At 38.1% G+C, this 18,616-nt stretch overlaps 1 pseudogene; it reads right to left on the bottom strand.

Moving 5' to 3' along the window:
* Window positions 1-1,776: 1,776 nt before the first annotated feature.
* On the bottom strand, window positions 1,777-3,758 carry LOC112195443 (annotated as a pseudogene).
* Between the last annotated feature and the right edge of the window lie 14,858 nt (window positions 3,759-18,616).

Raw genomic sequence — 18,616 nt, 5'->3', positions numbered from 1 at the left:
TATAAGAGCCTCTAAGAAAACCGACCCAAAACAGTTGAAATTAATAACATTTAGTGCACTAAAAGAAACACTTTCGTGTTTAAGACATTTTTGCTTTGTTGAAATGAGCTAAGAATGGTGCTGCAATGGGAGTCTCCTTTTTTCTTTTTCTTTTTTTGGCGATGAGAAGATTTTTATTCAAACAAGAACTACAATATTACAATCAAAAGACCCAAAACGGGCCCAAAGAAAAAAAACCAACAACACAAAAACAAACAGCCCTACAAGCTTCAACCACAGTATAGATCTAACGAAGAGAGATGATGTAGTGACGACAACGCCGCCACCAACCAACCCCAAAGGTGACACAGAAACGTCACCAGATCGACCAGCGAAAACTTGGAGTCCAACCAAAACAATCTTGTGCAAGAACAGCAACATAGACCCCATCGAGATATCTCCATAACCCAAATCTCTAAACCATACAAAACATCCTCAGAAACAAACACAGTAACCAAAACAGAAGAAAAAAAGAAGAAAAGAAGAGGAGAAGGAGACCGATCCGCAGAGGGATCAAAGGGACAGACAGCTGAAGATCGTGCAGACCCTTGTTGCACTACCGTAATCAATGGGTTTATGCGCGGTAACAGGAAAATTCCGTTTAAACAGACAATCCAAGCGACGCCGACGACGGAGCTCCGATGGACCATGGAGCGATCGGTGAAGTGGAGTCCAGTGGGTGAGGAGGATGTGCATCTTAACCATGAAGAATCAGAGATTTGAGACAAAGAGAAGGAAAGAAAAAGTAAAGAGAGAAATGATGGGAAGGACATGAGAAGGAAGAGGGATGGTGTGGAGGGTGAAGAAGATAGAAGAACAGGGGGGATGGTAGAGATGGGTATGCTAAAAATGAAAGATTAGAAAGGGTTGGAAGAGGGGATCTGGGAAGGAAAGGAAAGAAAAAGCAAAAGGGAAATCGTACTTGTCACCGCCGGGGCAGTGGAGATCCACCACGAGAAGGGTAGGGAAAAGCCTCACAAAGAGGAAAAATATCTCCCCCTACTTTCAAGCCAAAGATCCAGATCGGAGTGATCTAGATCTAGCAAGAAAGGGGGGGAGGAAGGGGAAAGCTGGAGAGCTGAGGTTTTTAGAGAGAAGACAGAGTTTCTCTCACTAGAAAAGTAAAGTAATAATAGTATCCAATAGGAGTCTCCTTTAAATAATCGATCATTTCTTTGCTGACGATGTCTATGCGTATAGATTAGGGCTGTCACTTGATCGATTCGAATCTGTTATAGATATTACCAACTTCAAAACCAAAGCTTTCGGTTTCAAAATTGAGCTACCAATTACCAACCAAAATTTTCGGTTTTTAATCATAACTACCAAATTCGGTATTTCGGTTTTCGGTATTACCAACTTTAGAACAACTAATTCTTTGTAATTAAAATTAGAATGAACAAAACTAGGTTCTTCAATTTTATAGTCATAAACTTTGTACTCATCTTCTAATTATAGTTTTCTTTTGTATATATGACATCAAATTTGAGTCATTTTCAATAAAACTAGGTTATTTAACCATCTTTAACTAAGTTACTTAAAATACATGTACTATTAATGTAGTATATGTAGTAATGTTCATACTATTATGAAAAATTTTATGTTTATTTCTTAATATACATGTATGTGTATTGAAAACCATAGTATATAAAGCTAATATTTAGATAATCGATAGATTCGGTATTTACCAAAACCAAATCAACTTTTTCGATAATTTTCGATTTCGGTTTTATTACGATAAAAACATATTTCTTACTCTACTTCTTTTATTCCCTCATGCTGCCACTGTCCTCATCATCTTCATACTCTCTTAATTTGAGGTTATCCATGTCGGCAAGCAACTCATCAAAGGGCACAGAAGGTGCATCTTCCCCATCGGTCATAGATGCTATCTCTGATGGCTGGTATTCTTCATCACAGTACAAATCAATATTGAACCTGAAGTCAGGATTCTCTTCCAGATCTTTCAAGAACTGTTCATACTCTAAGGCCTCCTTTTCTAGCGCGCCTCTACCTTTAGCATCCACTTCCATGGCTAGGGATTTAAGCATCCATGCACAAGGCTTTGCACGCTTCTTCAGGTGCTTTTCTTCATAGCTCTTCTTTATCAAAATTACATCTGGAATGACTAGACCCTTATACTTGTCTAGTTCCTCATCATTACTGTTTGCCCCATATAAGTCATAACCAAGAGCATAATCCCCAAGGTTTAAAAGATGGCCTATATGTATTTTTATGTTGAAAATAGTGTCATTCTTCCCAAAATCAGACACACGGGCAACTTGTGCATCAGCTAAAGCATACCTTGTGCCACCAACAATAACTTCGAATGAAACCATCTCTACATCGAGCACTATATACTCCACTAACTCCCGGCTCGTTTGTAGAGACTTAAAGGTTAACCTCCAATATTGATCAGCATCCAAGAAACAATGCCTCAAGGTCAAAGGATGAAGCAAAGCAATGTTGTTTGTCACTTTAGTGCAAATCATTAGAGGACCAAGATTCCCAAAACTAGATCTAACCTTGGGTGGCAAAAAGATCAAATCCTCACGGCAAATGGGGGAGATTTCAACTGAGAATGTATACTTGTAATGATAACTTGATAAGTATTACTTTTAGAATCCTGGCAAAACAAGCTGTTTGTCATTACAACTCCTTACTGGAGCAACTTTACCCACAAATTTTACACCATGACTCCGGGTTGAGAAAAAGAAATCGATACATTGGTCCATCTGTGTAATCTTTATGGCACTGGCAACAGCACCATGCTTCAGAATCAGCTGCTCCAGATAGAAAAATGTGCGTCTGTGAGAAACATGCTAACGGAGCTGTACAGCTACAACCCACTAGTCAGGGTTGGCCTAGACTCTCGCACAAGACTCACACATATGTTCTTGCTGAACATACTCAACAGTATACGATTGCTCAAGTATTGCTCCATTAAGAACCTCCTTCTGAACAACCAACTTAACCTTGATCCTCTTGGAGTGAGGTTACTGATTCAGCATGAACCAACGTAATTTTATTCAAGTTCTTCAGTCTCTTCACACAGAAAGTTAGCAACTCTTTCGATTCTAGTTGGGCTTTAATCCAAGTTCTCAGAGGCTGAAAGTAGGTATCACATTCGGGGCAATGCACAATAGTCACATGCTCCTGCAAACCTTCAGTAATGTCAACTTCAGGAGACAAGCTAGTGTGTACTGGTGGGTATGAGATACCCTCATTTACAACTATTTGAACAAAAATTTACAAGTATTTGAACCAAAATTACAATATTGAGAACAAAAGTTAGCATATTCATTTACACTATTTACATATAGTTAAACAAAAATTACAACATTGACAACGAATTTGTTCAAAATCTTGTAAAAATGTTGTAAGTGGTGTAATTACCATTATTAGAACTAAGATTACAACGTTGACAACGAATTTGTTCAAAAACTTGTAAAATGTCGTAAGATGTGTAATTACCATTATTAAAACTAAGATTACACAAAGTATAACTCAAATTACAACTTTGACAACAACAATTTGTTCTCACTTTTGTAAATTTGGGTATGAGATACCCACCACTACACTAGAATTTCCCCAACTTTAGAGCGCAAACACTTGACGCACATATTGGCAGCATTTGGTGCCATGTGAATACCACATTTGCAACACAGTACGCTGCCAACAGTTTGAGGAACCGTAAACATACCAGTATCTATATCCATTGCTGTTGAACGAAACACACAAAAAGAACTGTTAGTGTTTATTTTAAAGTGCCTCTGCCAAGTCAGAATGCCATGAGAGGTCAAAAATGTCTGGAGCAAAAGTATGAACTAAAACACCTGCATACATTTCTCCTGTCTTGTTTTTTCTTTGCCGAAGAAATATTTGACTAAATTAACTAGAGATTCCAAACCTCGAACACTCACACAACGACGGTAAAGGCAATTCATACATCAAACTCATAACACTAGGATTTCACGGAGAAAAACGCAATTGGGTTGTAGCTACAACTACCATCAACACAAATATTTTTCAACTGAAAGTGAAAACAAATCAAAAGACTAGAACAATAGCAGCTGAAAGTTCGAAATAAACCCCAAAAAGATATAGGAGTCAAAATTAACACAAAATACAGAAACCGAAATAAACCCAACAGTGATCATATCAAAAGCAATCCCCAAGTACTGTAATATGAGATGAGAAACAGGAAAATGGAAAGTAGACATACCGAAAAGAGGCGAAGAGGTGTTGCCGGGTGCGGCTGGAGTGGACGAAGAATTGAAAGAGAACAAATAGTTTAAGTCATCGACCAGTCAACAACCGTGTTCGACTGGTCGACGTTGTTGGTTTCTAAAATCAACTGATCAAAACTAGGGACGTCAACTGATCTATGATTCTACTGGACTTTTCTGGCTCTGTCGATTCGAACACTTTGATCAATCGAATCTTGGACCTCAGTAGATTCTTTTCATTGCTCCACCAACTAGGGATGGCAATAATCCCCATCGGGTAGGGTACCCATCGGGTATTTGACCCTAATGGGAAGAAATTCGGGGGAAATCGGGCAATGGGGATGGGGATCCCCAATATTCGAATTCTGAAATCGGTACGGGGCGGGGATGGTATTTTGATCCCCATTCCCATACCCACCCAATAAGAATTATCTAAAATATATATATATATATATTATATATTTTTTTGATATTATTTATAAATAAATATCTATGTAAACTTCATCCTTTTGCCAATATTTAAATTCTGTCAATATATTTTTGATATTATTCAATTCACCTTGTTGGAGTAAATGAGTAAGTTGTTAGGTTACACTAAGTAGTTGATTGTGGAATTTTTTTGTCGAATGCAGACTTTTATTGTTCTTTTTTAAGCGAGACTTGTATTTGTTTTTGTTTAATTGAAATAAAAAAAGTTTATTTTATGTTGATATTTGATTTTAACTTCATATTTTACGATCAATAATTATTTGTATGAATTTTTATATAATAAATTAATAATATTGTTAACGGGGATTGGGGCGGGTACGGGAACCTAATCCCCAATAGGGACGGGGACGGGGAATCCCTAGTTTCTTATTATGAGGATTGGGGCGGATAAGGGGATGGGGAATAAAGTTGGGTATGGGGATGGTAATTTAATCCCCTTACCCTACCCTCCCCATTGCCATCCCTACCACCAACAAACATCTCTTCAAAATATTCATTCTCCCCATGAAGATAAGTGTTGGTGAGGCAAAAAATAACACATGTCTTCATTGAAAGTCACATCCATAGTGACATAGAAATTCATGTGGGTGGGTGATAGCAATTATAGCCCTCCTAATGAGAGCCATAACCCACAAACAGACACTTCAAGGCCTGGACATCCAACTTTGACATCTAATTTTTAGGTATGTGGACAAATGCAATAGATCCAAAGACACCGGTTGAAAGCTTATGGAATGATGAGATAGTGACGTGGATAGACATGACTTCAAATGGAATATGACCCTGAAGGACACTAATATCATGTGAGGCAATTTGAACTGCTTCAACCCACAAATACTTAGGCATATTGGCACCAAAAAATAATGATCATGCTATGTCTAATAAATGACGATTCTTGTGTTCTAACATGGGTAGCTCTGAGGATGTGCAGCTGGTGCGGTTGCACATGGCCTCTGGTTTCAAAGGCCCCCCAATTTCGAATACATAACAATGAGAACATATATTTATTTTAAAAAAACATATACTAACATATGTATATGCGCCTCTGTGGTACAATTGGTAAGGTGCGGAGCATAGATCTTCCTTGCCCTAGGTTTGTTTCTCTCCATCTTCATTTAAAATTTCATTTTACCTCCCTGATCTTTAGACCCTAAATCATTTGTGTCCCTGCACTTTTAATTTCATCACGAGTGCCCTTGTACTTACCCATTTCAATCAATGTTGTCTAATCCTTGACTTTTTTGTCAACTATTGTGTGATGTATTTTGAAATTGTAGTTACGTACGATATAATTTTGCATGCCACATTAGTGAATCGTCATCTTCCAATGAAGCCCATTAGAGCCACATTTTCAATTTACAAAATACCTAACAAAAAAATGAATTATTGGACATGATTGATCAAATTGGAGAGCATACGGTACATGTGGTGAAATTAAAAGTGTAGGGCTACAACTGATTTAAATGTAAATGTTACGGAGGTAAAATAAAATTACCTTAAGTCTGTTACATATCCATAACCATCTCCCTTTCTTTTTCTCTTTTTTTTTCTTTTCTATCTTTTTTTTTTTAAGGAAAATTTTTAAGAATATATAGTACATGAACTTAAGGTTACTCCGAATTAAAGTGGCCAACGTTTATACAACCCAACATAAATACATGGACTTTTAAACCCGACCTACTTCATATACACGCCGTCACTAACGCCGTTATTGGGCATGCCACTTGGCATATTTTGAAGGGTAAATCTGTTTCTTCAAGTATGATGAAGGGAAAAGAAAAGAAAAAACACACATGTGAATGCAACACCACCAATTACTGTGGACACCCAAAATTTTTCTCTACACCCCTCTTCCACCATTGCCACCAGTATCGTAGTACCCAGTTGAAAACTTGAATGCCTTCAGCCTCTCCTCTGACTTGAAACCAAACCCAGAAGAGCAAAAAAGAAAATAAAGCAGAGTCTTTGATTTCATTGATTCTTGATAAACAATCAATTCTAACCAAAACGTATATGGGTAGCTTTGCTTTAACTTCACCAACCTCAAATATGAACATGAATGTATGCTAAAGATGGCAGATTAGATCAGATTGGTATCAATCGAATGGGTTCAACTGCTGATGCCATGTCCTCCATTATATAATTTTGGATCAGTTTGAAAGTCTACCTCTTCACCCAATTTAGCCCACTTTCTAAAATTAGGGATTGGCTCTTCTCAGGTGGCTTCCATGGCCTCCTCCTACTGCTGCTACATGCAGCAGCATGATTCGAGTCCAGGTCCCAGGCCAAGACTCAATTTTTTCCCCTACTGCGGCTCCAGATTCATTAAGGATATCTAGACCCCGACCCAATCTCCTCATAGCCATACATTTTCTGGCCAACGCGATGTTCCTCGACAATTCACTGATATCACAGAGCCCAAGGCTGTGGTGGAGCAAGAGGAGCACGCTAATATCCATACCCGAGCCCAAGGTTGCGGCAGAGACGCAGAGTGAGAGTTTTGCTCTCTCTGATTCAACGAAGGAATGAGAGAGAGAGAGATAAAAATACTATATTACCCCTTGAAAAATAAATAATGGCATAAGTGTTAACGGAGAAGATAACTGCATGCACAGAAGGTAGGTTGAATTTCAAAGCCCATGTACTTATGTTGGGTTATATAAATGTTGGCCACCTTAATTCGGAGTGATCTTAAGTTCATATACTGTTCTTAAAAATTTCCCTTTTTTTTTTAGAAGGTTGTGTGTTTTTGGTAAGTCCATCTTCCTTTCCATTTTTTTTTTTGTCTTATTTAGTAGATCAATCTCACTTTCCTTTTTTTTAGGTAGGTTATAGTTTTTTTTTTCAATTCCTTTCTTTAGTACATTTTTCTTTTTAGCAAGTCAGCAAAAAATTCCCGAGCCATGTGCAAAGAAAAAAAAATTTCATGAATTCTAAATTGAGGATAATTTTACATTGTTGAATGATCTTGTCATAACATTTGTTTTATCACTGATTACACGCATTTTTATGCAAGTAATTACATTCTAAATACTAGAATTAAGCTAATCTCCAAAGTAATTATTATGTAATTAATCTATTTTTATTTATATTGTAGTAAATAAGCGGAGTTGTGGATTTCGGAAGAAGTTTGTGCGAAATTGGAGCAAAATGGGGTTTCCGACAAAAGGATGAAAAGTCAACTGATTGACCATTGGGTCAGCAAATTCAACTTGACTCAATAGCAAGAAGTCCGAGACCCAAGAACAAAGAAGCATACAAGTGAAGACTCAAATCCATTTGTATTACATCTTTGTATTCAAATTTCAAATTCAAAATTGATGTAATGACAATAATAATTAGTGGACCACACAAATCACACATGTGGATGGAGATATTTATTTTTGTTCACACTAGGCACACACTCACTTACACTTGTGCCCTCCTATTTTCTTTATATTTTCCAAAATGTTTTCTACATTTCTAATTCTCTGCATTTTTATTAGGTTGTTTTAGTCTTTTCATTTCACTCATTTTCTACTTGTTTTTTAGCCATTGGATCTTGGGTACAAGTCCAATCTTGACCCTAGAACCCAATGGGGTATTTAAGCACCTTTGTACACACATTTCATAAGCTTAAGACCCATTTTTCTACACCCTAGGCCTCTTGGCCGAATTTGGGGAGATCTCTCCCTTCTCACCTCTTCTTGTCTTCTCCCTCCTCCATTTCTTTTCTTCTTTTCATCTTTGCCTTAATTTTATATTGGGATTTCAAGGAGATCTCACCCAAAGCATCAAGGATTCATCAAGGACTTCAATCTTTACAAGATTCAAGACTTGGGTAATTGTGAGAGTTGTAAATCAAGACTAGTCATGCTAGCTTTTTAGCTATTTGTGACTATTCTTGTTTTCTCCTATACTTATCTACTCTTTTCTATTTGAATTTTGTAATTTTGTTGTCTATGATTATGGGTAGTGAGTAATTTTCTTGTTGGGGGTTAGGGTTATGTGCCCTAACCCAAATTTTGTGTAAAAGATGTTTAATTTAATGTAATGATGCAATTTTCATATGATTGATGCTTATTTCAATTATTGTTAGGTTAAAATGCATGTCTAGGAGCCTAGTCAACTCTAGGGTGTGTATTTTGAGCATGTCTAGGACGGAGCTAGAGGCTTGACCCCTCTCTAATTCCTAAGCTATAAGCCTTCAATTTCGTATTCGAGGGGTTATAAGCATGGTGATTTACACCCGTTGAGTGATTAAGCGGGCGGGTCGCTTAGTAGTCTAATTCCTCGATCTCTAGACCTCTTGATGTGAATTAGGGACCCCTGAACTGGCTCTAATTTATGTCAAGTGAGTTCCTACGACCCTTGAACTAGAGTAGGAATACCATGAAAGGGAATTTCGGTCTTTGAGCCTTGAACAGCCTTGGATACGACTACCGCCAAAGTAGGAGATTTGCATCTACATTATATTAGCTTCTGACACATAGAATTTGGGTGAAGGAACCTACCTAACACCCGGCATTCCCATTTATTTGGTTATACTTTTATTAATTTTTTTGCATTTTTATTAATTGCTTTACATTTCATCACTTTTTGTTAATCTAAAATTCTTCCTCAAAATATTGAACTCCGACCTCATTGTAAATAGCCATCACTAGACTCTTAGTTTTGATTAGGCTTTGGTGAAAATCAAAGCCGAGCATTGCTAAGGTTTGGTCCCTTAGATTAGTATTTTTATTCACTCTATTTTCCTTTATTTGCTTAGTGACTTTAGTTCCGACTACCCAAGGATTGTGGGTTAGCCACTAATCCCCGTTGTACAATAATTTTGGGCTTAATACTTCCCTATCTTGACACAATTCGTACGCTTGCGAGAGTTTATGCATCAAGTCAATGAAATGCTCAGCTTTGGTTCTCGCCAAAGCCTAATCAAGACTTAGAGTGTAGTGGTCGTTATTTACAATGAGTCGGAGTTTCAATATTTTTAGGAAAAATTTTAGATTAACAAAAGGATTAAATACTGTTTACTCCCTATACTTATAGGGTTTCGTCGTTTCAGTCCCTAACCTTCGAATTTCACCTAAAAAGTCCCTAAACTCTCAATTTCCTCACAATCGGTCCTTGCCGTCAAACCTCTGTCTAAATTGTCTGTGAAGTTGTTGACGTGGCATTCCTTACACACCGAAATGCCTATTATACCCGCAGTAACTCTTTGTTTTTATTCTCTCAGTCTCTCTCTCTCTCTTTTCTTTTTACCTTTTCTTCTTCCATCTCTCTCCTCCTCTGTTTATCTTCATCTTCTTCTTCCAATAATGAACCCAGCTCTCTCTCCATCTCCAAACCATCGACGACACCAACACCTGCCAGAAAGGCAACGTTTCCAAACAATTCCTCAAAGAATTTGACACCTCCAAACCTCTCAGCGGCGACCTCAGAGCCCCTGTCATGATTGGTAACCCAACTAGTTCCTATAGCACCCAATGGGGAGAAGGCAGTCACAACTATACCATTGGCTTTGCAAAAGTCCTCCTTTCAATTTTTGTTTCCAACAAACTATTAGCACATTTGAATTCAATGTGAGGTTAAAGATTTTATTCACTCCAAACAAGCAACAAACAAACTAAAACTCAAAATTGACAAAACAAACAAGCAATTAGTCAACAAACTCCAAACCTGGCCTTTCTCACAACAACAGAAACTAGATACAGAGTAATTGCAAGAGGCTACCATTTAAACACAAATTAAAAATCCTAAATCAATCACAAATTTGAACAACACTACCAGTTACCATCATAAAACTCAGATCAGCCACAATGTTAGATTATCATAAAACCCATATTGGACTTTTGTTGGTATTTTTGCAGAAGCACTCGAAGATCGAGAATCCATGAGTTAGATTCCGACAACCACGGTCGAACAAAACAATATGTTCGACAATAGATCATCGGTGAAAGATAATTCGGGACGGTTTCCTGACCAACTTGGCGTTCTCGAGTTGAGGCTTTAGCGGGTCAGATTTCAGAGCCAGCATCGACCTTCTTGTGGATCCCAATCCAAAAGAACCCGAATTGAAACCCTAAATCCCCAAATCAACCACAAAAGAATCAAACTTTGGGATCAGCAACGATTTAGATCAAGTAATGCAACTCGAAAAAGAAGAAGAAAGACTTAACAAGCTGCTGAGATCAGAGGAGTATCCGATTGGGGAAGTGAAGATGAAAGTGATGGAGAAGAAGATGACAGCTGAGGAGGTAATGGTGAGGGCCAGTAATCTGAAAGACAAGCTTCGCTAGAAGTCATCAACTCATGGCTAGTCTGGAAGGGAGAAAGGCAAAGAAGCGGCGGCGCCCAGACTTACAGTGCCAAGACTTTGTTTAATACCTGACCTTGCCTCACCTAAGGAAGATGCGAAGGTCTGGAGACACAAAGAAAGAGAGAGACAGCAAGAAGACATAAAAAGAAAAAGGAGAATAAATATATTTAAAAATAGTAGGTGAGGGTATAATAGACATTTTTGCGTGAAAAGAATGCCACGTCAGCAATTTAAAGGACAATTTGGACGGAAGTTGATTGCAGGGACCGATGGGGAGGAAATTGAGAGTTTAAGGACTTTTTAAGTGAAATTTGAAGGTCAGGGATTGAAATGACGAAACTCTATAAGTATATAAAGTAAACAGTAATTAACTCTTAACAAAATGTGATGAAATGTAAAACAATTAATAAAAATTCAAAGAAATTAATAAAAGTATAACCAAATAAATGGGAATGCCGGGTGTTAGGGAGGTTCCTTCACCCAAATTCTATGTGTCGGAAGCTAATATAATGTAGATGCAAATCTCCTACTTTGGCGGTAGTAATATCCAAGGCGGTTCAAGGTTCAAGGACCAAAATTCCCTTTTATGGTATTCCTACTCCGGTTCAAGGGTCGTAGGAACTCACTTGACATAAATTAGAGCCGGTTCAAGGGTCCCTAATTCACATAAAGAGACCTTGCGATCGAGGAATTAGACTACTAAGCGACCCGCCCGCGCAATCACACAACGATTGTAAATCACCATGCTTATAACCCCTCGAATACGAAATTGAAGGTTTCTAGCTTAGGAATTAGAGGGAGTCAAGCCTCTAACTCCGTCCTAGACATGGTCAAAATATATACCCTAGAGTTGACTAGGCTTCTAGACATGCATTTTAACCCAACAAAAATATATATAAGCATCCATCAAATGAAAATTGCATCATTACATTAAATTAAACATCTTTTACACAAAATTTGGGCTAGGGCACACAACCCTAACCCCCAACAAAGAAATTACTTACAACCCATAATCATAGACATCAAGATTACCAAGTTCAAAGAGAAAAGAGTATAGAAGTGTAGGAGAAAACAAGGGTAGCCACAAATAGCTAGAAAGCTAGCATGACTATCCTTGAATTACAACTCCCACAATTACCCAAGTCTTGAATCTGATAGAGGTAGAAGCCTTTGATGAATCCTTGAAACTTTGGGTGAGTAATGCTTCAAATTCCTAAATAAAACTAAAGAAAGTATGGAAAATGGAGGAAGATGAGAGGAGATAAGTCCCAAATTCGGCCAAAAGGCCTAGGTGTAGAAAAATGGGTCTTAAGCTTATGAAATGTGTGTGCAAAAGTGCTTAAATACCCCCTTGGGTTCTAGGGTCAAGATTGGACTTGTACCCTAGATCCAATGGCTCAAAAACAAGTAGAAAATGGGTAAAATGAAAAGACTAAAACAACCTAATAAAAATGTAGAGAATTAGAAGTGTAGAAAACATTTTGGAAAATATAAAGAAAATAGGAGGGCAAAAGTGTAAGTGAGTGTGTGTCTAGTGTGAACAAAAATAAATATCTCCATCCACATGTATGATGTGTGTGGTCCACTAATTATTATTGTCATTACATCAATTTTGAATTTGAAATTTGAATACAAAGATGTAATACAAATGAGTTTGGGTCTTCACTTGTGTGCTTCTTTGGTCTTGGGTCTCGGACTTCTTGCTATTGGGTCAAGTTGACTTGGTTGACCCGATGGTCAATCAGTTGACTTTTTGTCCTTTTGTCGGAAATCCCATTTTGCTCCAATTTCGCACAACTTCTTCTGAAATCTACAACTCCGCTTATTTACTACAATATAAATAAAAATAGATTAATTACATAATAATTACTTTGGAGATTAGCTTAATTCTAGTGTTTAGAATGTAATTACTCGCATAAAAATGTGTGTAATCACACCCTCACACTTGAACTTTGTTTGTCCCCAAGCAAACTAAATGTAAACATAATCCGAAAATCTACTAACTCACAAACATAAAGGAAGTGTAGTATTAGCTTTTCCAACCATAACCCTCGGAGAACTAATTATGTCGATGACCATGAAGAAGATGTAAGCACAACATAAGATTTTTGAATTTGTAAGGTAATTAAGATGCACATGTAATAGATGCTCAAGTATATGCATGTGTTGACCATGTGTCAAATTAATCCACCATAATCAAATAGGCATATAGAAGACCCGACATAACCCACTAAACTCACATAGGTTCACTAAATATTACCGCTCAAGTGTTTAGGGGTTATATGTGTTTCACTCAAAAGCAATTTTACAACATGCGCTGCCATATGCTTGCTCCTCGATCTCATCTCCACTAGGTAGCTAACAACATTCAAGATCAAGAGGTCTTTTATTTGGTTGTAATGGGGCTAAGGGCGAGTGGCTAATACAAATGAAGGATAAGGAAAAACAAAGTCCAAGAAAATCGGTGAAGCAACTCTCTCTTGTGAAGATATATGACTTTTGCTTTCGAATGATAACTCACTCACTCTATACTATGTACAATACTTTACCTTCTTTCTATTTTTGGATTTTCTTCTATTTGACTTTCTGTTTCTTTTTTTTTTCACCCTTTTTTCTTTTTTTCTTTTTCTTTTCAAACTTTTTTTTTTTCCGAAACTTTCCTTTATAAACAAAATCGCTCACCCCACACTTATTCTTTTGTAACCTCGCACTTTTGACTTTTTCTTTCTTTTGAATCACTCAAATATAAAGTCATTCTCTCGAATCGCTTCACCAACTACCAAGGAAGGGTAAGATAAAAGTGTATAGGCTAGGTAGGGATTTGTGGTGCAAATGAATAAATGGCTAAATATATAAATAGGCTCAAAGTGGCAATCTAGTGGTAAATATTTTTGGCCACATGCTTCTTTGGCCATGGTGGTATGAAGCCTAATTGCCTCAATCCTTTCTATCCCGTAGGAAGCTAAAAGTAGCTTCGAGAGGTCTCAAGCAAGTTCTAGATACACAATGTCATGAAATTGTACACACATGAAAGAATAAGTGAATGAACGATGCATACGCTATAGATAGAGGCACAAAAGCTCATAAAGGCATGCAAGTTAATCGAATAATCTATATGCTTCTCTAACTATGATGAACGAACCTAACATAGGCTATGTGCACACATATAATCAAGCATAGATCACATATACACTCAATCACAAAACAAACTCAAAGTCCTAGATCATGCTTAATTCTATCCACAATCATAACAAGTTAAGTCCATGTCTCGTCATTGGGGTTGGAAAAAGGCATTAACCACTAAAATATAATTACAAAAAGCTAAACTACAAAAATAAATTTTTTTTTTCATAGGCACCCGAGCCCTCACCCCCACACATAAAACCAATATTGTCCTCAATGTTATAAAGTGAGCTTGAAGGCTAAAATCTGTGTAGGATTTAGGCATGAGAGTGAAGTTCGGGTGAAGGCACAAAAATTAACTATGAAAATGAAAATCTAAATGCGGAGAAAAGATACGGAAAACTCCCTTTGTAGACCTCCATTGCTCACGACCTTCGGAGAAGACAAATATGAGACACCAACCTCAAGGTATAAGGCCTTGACTTCCTTAACGTATGCTCCATAATAGCTCAAGGTGCTCATAAAAAGATCAACTCCATTTAGAACATAAATATCCTTGAGCAATGCATCACACAACAACCACTTCAAAGGATAAGGGAAAAAGTCCTCCATTAAGCACATGGCCTTGACCACATCCAACACACCTCACGACTACCCATATATTACTCTCCATTGAAGAATTGAAGTGCAAGAAGTTCAACCAACCCGAGTGAACAAAAACTAGTGAGTGCAGAAAACTTCCAGCAATGACCTTTCTATCTTCAAATACCCATATCTCAAATTCAGAAATACATAAGTAAGTGAGACTTCATGGAATAGAAAGTAGACTCAGAGAGCTTTCTATCCATACAAAGGAAGCCACCTATCTCCAATTGAGATGAAAACTATAGTTGGTCAAAGTTGTCTGCTTGTAATGAAGTCTGCTGCTGACCAGTCACCAATATTGTAATTTCTAAAGCTCCAGAGGCGCAAAGAGGGTGAGACTAACTGGAAATGAAAGTAGACTCAACAAGATACTCTCTGTTAAAATGTCACTAGAAAATAAATTATGAGTCAAAAATCGTTGGCCTCCAAACTCACTGTTGTGTCATGCAGTTTCTGCTGTGCCCTGTTTCTGACCTCTGTTTCTTGGAACACTATATCTGAAGCTAGGAAGGTTCAAATTAAAAACTGTTTTTCCAACATATAGAAGACATGTGAAGATAAATCTTCAAGAAAATTTAGCTCCAAATTGCTTGATATATAGAAGATGTAGCTTCTCAAAGTCACTCTACAGTAGTTGTCTCTGTTTTGACCTCCATGCATGGACCACTAAATAACTGAAGTTCCAGAGATTCAACAAGGCTGAAATTTGGGTAGTACATAGAAGACACACAGAAGAATTTCTCTAGAAAAATTCAGCTCAAAATAGCATGTATATTTGAAACTTTGATCACCCAAAATGAACTTAAATTTCTGGACAGAAACTGCTCACTACCACATTCTTTCTTCTTCCCATTTTCAACTTCGGACACATCCCAACTTCCCAAAAATGACTCAAAAGCTTTATTCACAACAAAAATAAACTAATAAAGAAATAAATACTACCGATGATGTGCTAGGGTTGCCTCCCTAACGAGCGCTTTGTTTAAGGACTTCATTACCGGTCCATAGATTTTAATTTTTGTCAAGGTGGATACTTCTCAAGTGCGACCACCCTATTGTTTGAGGCTAAGGGACTCCTTGACGTATCATAGAGGCAAGTCCAAGAGTTAACCATGAATATTGCAATTGGTGACCAAAAGTGGAGCTTCTTAATCTTCCTCTTCTTCTCAATTTTACTTCTAGGAATCAATATCCTTGCCTTCTCCTTCTCAAGTGGTGTAGAAATGATGTTCATAGAAACAATAGGTGGTCGAAGCTCTTGAGAGTGATGGGAAAGAGTGAGTGCAAGTGCTCCATTTTCTTTCCAATCCATTACCTCATTGTAGAAACATTGACTACTTAATGGTGGATTGAGAGGTAACAGTACCTTGATCCCAATCCTCTCATTAAGAACATAAGTACTCAATTTTCTACTCTCCACCTTGGGAAACTCATGATGGATCTCCTTGGATGTAGGAGGAGAGAAAGTCTTTGGCTCCTCAACTTCTTCATCATCACAAGCTATTGAATGACTATCTTCCTCCATGGGAATATCGGCCTTAATGAATAAAGGATTATGGTATATGACTTGAAGCTCCACATCCTCATCAATGAACAAGGGATTATGGTGTATGACTTCAAACTCCGCATCCTCCTCATTAGACAAGTCATCTTTCTCTTCGGAATCATCTTCAAGCATCTCCCCTCCATTTGGAAGCTTAGATTTGCAATATTTGACCCATTCTTCCGAATTGTAGTCACTCACCCCACGTGCCTTGAAACTTTCATAACCAAGCTCACTATGTTGTACATCAACATCACTAACATTATTTTCAACTTGCATAAAGGACTCTTGCTCAAGATGCTCAATATACACATTTTCTCTTGAAATAGGCTCCACTTGGTCAAAGAAAGACTCATACTCATAAATGGTGAAGGGTGGCTCTTGTGCAAGACTAGCCTCAAGTTGCTTATTGGAATGTATAAGCATTTCTTGATAAGCTTGCAATCGAGCTTGGGACTCTTGCAATTGAGCTAGCAATTCGTCAAGAGAAGGCTTCCTAGACTCATATGCTTGCTCATGAGGATATGCTTCGGGCACTATGGTCTCTTGTGAAATCCTAACTTGAGAGGCTTGTAAAAGATCTCGGGAGCCTTGCAATTGAGCTAGTAGTCCTTCAACGAATTCCTTCCTAGGCTCATAAGCTTCATCTTGTGGATATGCATCAGGTACAAATGTCTCTTGATACATGTACTCACACTCTTGCATAAAATTTGGGCATTCAAATCTCAAAGAGCACTCAAAACATGAATTCCACGGAGAATTACACAAAGGACAAGTTTCATTGCAAGAGGACATAGAACCCACCGAATGAGAATTCCACTCTTCATGACCTCCACCATAGAAACTTTCTTGCTCATATCCCCTCGGATCTTCCCATCCATAGCTCCATTAATCCATATCTCAATGTGATAAGAAATAAGCACCTATGAGTTCCCAAAAGTAAGATTAGTAACCAAAAAATTAGAAAATATAAAATTAGAAGTAAGCAAATAAAATAAACAACTTTTTTTTTTTTTGGGAAAATTTCGCAAACAGTACACCAAGTAAAGACCACTAATAATTCTTATACATAAAGTTTCAAACCAAACATTTCGGTACACGAAATCTGAAACTCGACCCACTATCAGTACACGACGTCAATTTTTGACACCAAAATGTCCATTATGCCCTCAATTCTTTCTTTTTTTAATAATTTTTTTCTGTTATTTTTTTTTTCCTTCGTTTTTATTTCTTTCTTCTTCCTTCTTCCGGGCTCACTCCCTCGCTTCCAACGCCGCCTTCTCACCTCCACGCTCACTCCCTCGCTTCCAACGCCGCCCTTGCGAGGTGAGCTTCTCCCACCGCTGTCACTCCGCCTCCACATGGTTGAGCGGCGTGTCTCGGCCCAGCCTGGGTTTCCGGCCCCGTTTCTTCGGCGCTCTTTTCATCTGGCAGTCGGAATCTACGAAGTCCGGGTTTGGGTTCGGAGCTCCGTTCTTCTTCTTGCTAGAACCAAAAACATGTTTCTTGTCATCATTGTACGAGCTGTGATCCTCTTCCTGCACGCCGGCAATGATGCCGATGTCAAAAATGGAGAAGTTTCGGTTGATGAACTCGAGCGGTCTTGTTTCCGGGTCGGGCTTATCCGACCCGAACAACGACTTGGCTTGCTGGATCAACCCCCAGTTCTCTCTTATCAAACCGGAGGAATCCATTTCAAGAACACCGTCGGAAGTTGGGATGCAGATCAAGGTCTCGATCCCGTGGATTTGGGCCTCTTTGGCTCTCTCGCTGTTGTTGAACTGAAGCTCGTGGGCCCTGCTCAGCTAGATTGAGGTCCCGGAGCCGAAGGCCTTGCCGGGAATAGAGCTGTCCCCGACGGCGAAAGATTGAGTGAGGGAGTGAGCCCAGAAGAAGGAAGAAGAAAGAGATAAAAAACGAAGGAAAAAAAATAACAGAAAAAAAAATTATTAAAAAAAAAAAAGAACTGAGGGCATAATGGACATTTTGGTGTCAAAAATTGACGTCGTGTACTGATAGTGGGTCGAGTTTCAGATTTCGTGTACCGAAATGTTTGGTTTGAAACTTTGTGTATAAGAATTATTAGTGGCCTTTACTTGGTGTACTGTTTGCGAAATTTTCCCCTTTTTTTTCAAATAAAGAAACAAAAAATGCTAATGTGACCTGAAGAATCGATTCACCAAGGGATTAAGGCTATTAAACCCTAATCCCCGGCAACGGCGTCATTGACTTGATGCATAAACTCTCGCA

The sequence above is a fragment of the Rosa chinensis genome, chromosome 3, assembly GCF_002994745.2.
Source record: "Rosa chinensis cultivar Old Blush chromosome 3, RchiOBHm-V2, whole genome shotgun sequence".
Classification (NCBI taxonomy): Eukaryota; Viridiplantae; Streptophyta; class Magnoliopsida; order Rosales; family Rosaceae; genus Rosa; species Rosa chinensis.
Note: the sequence above shows the minus strand (reverse complement) of the source record. Positions and strands in the feature narration are given on the sequence as shown.